Source organism: Amblyomma mixtum, chromosome 8, assembly GCF_055824585.1.
Source record: "Amblyomma mixtum isolate Tamu chromosome 8, ASM5582458v1, whole genome shotgun sequence".
In the NCBI taxonomy this organism is placed as follows: Eukaryota; Metazoa; Arthropoda; class Arachnida; order Ixodida; family Ixodidae; genus Amblyomma; species Amblyomma mixtum.
The window spans coordinates 121,909,944-121,915,943 of record NC_143019.1 but is presented as its reverse complement, the minus strand read 5'-3'; positions in this window follow the sequence as shown (position 1 = coordinate 121,915,943).

Below are 6,000 nucleotides of genomic sequence, written 5' to 3'. Positions count from 1 at the left end.
AGGAGCTGCATGGTAATGTCTGAATAAAGGATCCCTGTGTATCTGTGCATTAATCATTAGTCACACATGGTCCTTTCAAGCCATCAAGCTTATTTCGGCCAATTTCGGCCACACACCATGTGACCATGGCTGTAGCCAAGTTGAGAGGGATCCATCACCTCCCTCCCAGATAAGTCAACAGTGTGGCTCCCCTTAGTGGGTGCTTGGAGTTACAGTCGAACCCGGATATATCGAATTCGAAGGGGATCGGAAAATAGTTCGATATAGCGAAAATTCGATATACAGATATAGGCTAAAACTGCACTCCCGATCATAACAAATTGTGGCTTACCGTTTGGAACAGCCGCGAATCACATAGTATGGGCGCGCAATGTGAAAGCGCTTTATTTCGCGGAAAAAAAGATCACTAATTTTGGGCTGCTTTTTCCCCTGGGAAACGAAGTTCAAAACACTGGCCTCGATCTTCTCGAGACTGTCCAGGTGCGAGAGCACAGTGCCTTCCATTTCGCCGCAACAGCGCCGAATCAGGCTAACGCTGACGCCAGTTCAGTGGCTCCGCACGGACGCGTTTCTTCGACAACACAGTTGCCCTCGTCGTCGCTGGAGTCGGCGTCTTGAACGCCAGCTACCGCTTGAACTTCGCTGTCAGCGTTAAAGTCCTCAACAGTCACTTCGGACGGAACGGCGCCGAGAAAATTGGACAAGTCGCGAAACGCGTCGTCCAAGCACTCATCGTCATCTAAATCTTCCGGACATTAATCTCCGGCCACTTCAAGGCCTGCCTTGCCAAAACAGTTGGCTACTGGGGCCTGCTTCACGTCGCGCGTTGAAACACAGGCACACACACAAAAAAAAACACGCGAGGCGCAGATGGAGCGATAAGAGCGAAGCCTACGCGAGCGGCAGTCAACGCGGCTGCGAAGGAACGACGGAGGGAAAAGAAAGAGCAGGGAGAAAGATCGGCGCTCTGGGCTTCGTTTTTTTTTTTTTTTTTCTGAGCTTTCTCTTTTCCCCAGACCCACGATGTGCCCACGAGCGACCGTTTTCTCTCTCTCTCTTTCCCCAAGAAGCGTGGTCGCCGCGCGTCTCCATGCGGCGCTCTCTCTTCGCTTATCTCCAATGACCTTGACGGAGCACACGCCGGCGGTACAGGAGGAGAGGAGGAGCGGGAAAGCTCGCGCCGGTGGGGCGCAAAAACGGGGAACAAAAAAAAAAAAAGGGCCCTGCGCCTGCTGACTGCGGAAATGTTCTCCGCTGAGGCGGCTGAGGACCGGACAGGAATGTCTTTGGGGAAAGCGCACCTTCCAGGGGCGCGGCGCGGCGTTCGATATATCCAATGTCCGGCGAAAATGGAATTCGATATACAACGCAACTGTCCTATACTTTTACATAGTATTTTCAAGGGGGTAATCTGTGTGTTCGATATAGCCAATAATTCGAAATATGCGGGTTCGATATATCCGGGTTCGACTGTATTATTTCCACAGGCCAGTCAGCATAGAAGGGAAGAAATGACGTAGAAATGTAAAGGTGAAGCTCGTAATATTCAATACCTTTGAAAAGGAAAAGAAACTAACTGGATGTCAAACACCGTGGTGAACGCAAATTTCAGCAGTGGCTGGATTGATGTGAAATGTGCAATTCTGCTGCCAGCCAGAAGTGTTTAGTATCCCGTAGGGAGGAATGTCTTGGTTACGTCGATACACTCTCAATTGTGCCACACGCAAGTTGTCATGAGTGTTGGAATAGCAGCCGGGTGCAATAATAGGTGATGGTAAGCTTTTATTGCTGAAGGGAGCCGGTCCTTATTAGCCCTTGTAAGCAGCATTCGTAGAAGAGAGCCCAGCGTTGAAGGATGTGAATATGTCACCTGTGGGTGGAACTTCCTCCCCTACATTGCATTCGAGCAGACAGTCGGGTGCCGAGGGGGACATCAATCAGTATTACCGTACGAAACTGTGACCTAAAAGGTGACACTGCTGAAGGAGTCTCGCAGAACACAAGCTCCGGACCTGCCAGAGACTAAGGAAACACCGCTCAAATAATGCCAGGGAGAGCTGTGATCGAGATTGGGGAGCCAGGGTTCACTGCAGTGTGATGAGGAATGCGAGGCTAGGAAGGAGCCAGCATTCAGGCAAGAGAACGAAGAAGTCTATGAAGAAACATTTACATGGAAAAGGTAAAAGCAAGTTGCTCGGAAGAGAGGAAGAGCTGCCGGTGAATACATTTACACTCTGTAAAGGCACAGTGACAACAACTTCATCAGATCTTTGCTCTCAGTAACTGTTGATTTTATGGATCTTATGGCTATGTTGGTGTTTTTACGGCAGGAAAAGAAGCATTTAATGCTGAGAAAATTTTGTTTCAGAATTTTCTTGCCATTCAATTCAGACGTGTGACGTCTAGACCAAAAGTGTCTCCGTCGTCACTGTTTTGAAGCAAATGGCGATGCAGTGCCTGGCCTCTGGCATGTGCACACGAAACTGTCAACGCACAGCAATGTACAGTAAAACTTCGTTAAAGCGTACCCGCTTAAAGAGGTAGTTTTGTTCTAAGAGTAGTAAAGTCAAATCCCCGACTCGGCTTTCATTGAACATTACGCATTTTGTATCTGCATAAACCGCACGTGATATCGGTTAGCGCATACTGTTCCCACTTTTCGTGGTGCGCGAGCGCAACGAAATCACGGTGGTTGTGTTGTGTCCAGGGGCAGCCGGCAGTCTTGCAGCGCAACGACGGGAGGTTGTACGGCCAATGGAAAATTGTAGCCGTGCTGCCGCGATGGCGATGACGAGTGCCATCCCCGCAGCTCTCTTCACAAACAGAACTAACCGTGCAGTGGCCCTTCAGCAGAGTACGTCGCCAATTCGACGTGCGCATTTTGCCAAAGTTGGGACAGAAACACTGGTTGCTTAGCACAAGAGAAAACGATCTTCCATGCTGTCAAACGTGGCACGAAGAAATCGCTGCTAGCAAGCGAGAGAGATCCTTCCCTTAGGAATTCAAAGGGCATAAAGAGCAACATACCGTATACCAACTCGTCGAAGTCGATCTTTTTATTTTTTTTACAAAAATGACCATTCGCAATTAGGTGGTAGGAGTATACGTGGCGCCAGCCTATACGCGAGGCCTCACATAGTTTCGCTCCAGCCGTGCGCGATACGCACCCCGTGCCGATACCCCTACCCAGCAGGATACACGAAACTCCGTGCACAAAAGAAAGTTAGTTCTTTTGTAAATTGGTTTATAAAATTCCAACGGCGCTCCATTTACCTGCCTTGCTTGCACTGGCGGTCGCTTTACAGGGCGAAGGGTTGCTAACTTCAGGTAACCTCCGGCGCACGCCGGAATCCGAAACTACCGGATGGTTTGCTGTTTGGCTTGTCTCTAGCCAGCCCGGCCACACAGGATGGCACCGTTTTATCGCCTTTATCTCCAATTATCTCCGACTGCCGGCTTTGCGACTGTATCGTTGCGCATTTGTTTCTTCGAGCTGCGCACGTGCTCTCATGTTATCCTGCGGTGGGGCGGGGTGGGGGTAATATCATCATCAGCCTCACTATGCCTATGGAAGAGCAAAGGCCTCTCCCATGTCTCTCCAATGAACCCTGTCCTTCGCCAGTTGCGGCCACCCTGTCCCCGCGAACTTCTTAATCTCACTTACCTTAGTTTCTGCCAATGAGCGGGCAGTGCCGCGGAGCGGAGCGCTCGCGCTAGGCCAGCTGCAGACATGGAAGGGACGGTTTAGCTCTGGTCAGGACCACAGGATAAGTAGAAGGCGACGATGATGAGCGCTTGTGCTCGGCACATACACGCAAGAGACGGTAACGCACACGTAATAGCTTGCTAGGCTGTGGACGTCCGGATGAGACCTTTCGCTCTAAAAGACGAGTTTAGGGTTTGCTTCACCGCGGTGGCTCCTCCCTAGTTTCTAGTTACTTTAACGAACAAAGGAGGGCGCCGGCGTCTCAGCGACACGATCGAGCGCCATGGACGGTGTGACTGTTGCGCGCGCGGGAACTCGACGCGCATGGACTGTTTGGCGCGGCGCTCCGCTCTCCGCCAGCGGGGCGAAGCCGCGTGGTGGGAACATGCTGCCGCCAGCTCGTCCCGTCTGGCCTCGGAGTTCCTCCCTTGCCCTAGCGCGCAGGCGAACGCTCGCTCGTAACCGTGCTGGTGAGTCGGACCACCTCGATTCCTTCGCGCATTTTGTTGCTAGTTGGCGTTATGCTGTTGCAATAAATGCGTGTTTGTTTCAGCCAGAGTGTCCTTCCTTTGCTTTCCTGAGAGCAATAAGGCACGCCATGGTTGGCGTGCACTCCTTAGCTATAGCGTACACGATCACGGGTAGGGTCCGACGGCTTTAAACTGTGTTAGCCACGATTAAACAGGGATAATGTATTTATCCCACCTGTTGAAACCGCACAGAGTACAGCCCCAAGCGTTTTCAGTAACCACGCAAAATTTGCAGGTAGGAACCCAGACTCCGTTGTGTGCATCACTCGTAGATGGATGCAACAAATGTCCTGCATGTCCTACATTAGCAGGTATCGTGCTTTTTTAGCTTGTGGTATCGCTTATTTGTGACACGTCGGGATGAGTATCAGCGTAATTGCGTGACCACGCACAAGGCGTTGCCAGCTGCGCGTACTGCTGTGAAAAATTGTCTAGAGCTAGCAGCAGCGTTCGAAATGCTTCTAGTCTCTTGCTTTTCTATTTGTTTTCTTGTCCTAGGTACCCAAGATAGCACTAAGCTTCCGCTGAATCATCCGAAGGTTGACCTTCCCAGGAGGAACAGCGATGCAATAGCGACGTCTTTCGAAGCGAGGACTTTGCACGTGATGTTCTGAGAGCATATGGCGGGCGCAGGGTATCCACAACGCGCTGTCTCCCAACAGCTGCCGCGGGAGAGCAGCTCTACTTCGCAAACACTGAGTTCTGTTCATCGTTGAATCCTCGCAAGCCACCATCGCGAATATGGGATGTAGTCAGGAGCTTGCGTTCACCCCCGCAAGAAAGGTTCACTTATAAACTAACGGATCTGTGTCACCAGTGGCATCGACAGCAGCTGTGGTGATACCTGCTCGGCATTTGACTCTCAATTTCGTTCTAGGACATATCTCGACATCAAACGCTGCTGAGCTTGTGGCCCTTCGGGAAGTGATTCGCCTCATCTGTGGGGAATCACCTCAAAAATGGCCTATATTCACAGACTCAGAACCTGCGCTACAAATTTTAGGACGTTTTCTAGGCAACACCACCTAGCACTCAATGGCACTAAACATCGCTGAGCTGCTTTCATCTGCTCAAAAGGTCCCTGAATAGCGTTTCAATAGATCCCCGGTCACTCCGGGCAAAACGTGCGGCGGGTAGAGCAATTCTCCACCGGTCCGGAACGACAACAGAGCTCCGCGTTCTCGATGGCCAACGATCGCTCCCGCTCGAGGTCAGAAGCAGGGTCAAGGCGAACCCATCCCGAACCACATGAACCACGAACTCTACGAAGGTCGGCGCATGGCTCACGTTGACCGACCGCGCGACAATTCAAGGGCGACCAACAGTTAACGTATGTGGACGTGGCGGCGTACCCCGAAGGGTTCGGTAGCCGCTGTGAACGTAAGAGAGAACTCCTTGACCTTCGCGGCCTCCTTCAGGGCAGAGATCCCAGCTGCGGCTGAAACCATAGCCGCAGCGCTATAGTCATCAAGCATCACGACAGGGTGGGCAAGGAACTCCACGTCGTCATCGACTCGCAACAGGCCTGCCGGAACTTTACCAACGAGCGAAGGCTCAGATCCTCGGCCAAAGCTGAAATAATACCATTAAATTACGCGGACGCCGGACCACGCGGGACTGGAGGGGAACAAAGGGCGAACGCCTTATCTCGAGCGTAAACCAAACGAGCGGGGCAAGAACAATCGTCCGATCAGTCCCCGCCTTTACATTCGTGCCCCTGCGGCTTAATCCAGTGGCTTAACCGCACGATTTACCCTCCGCCTC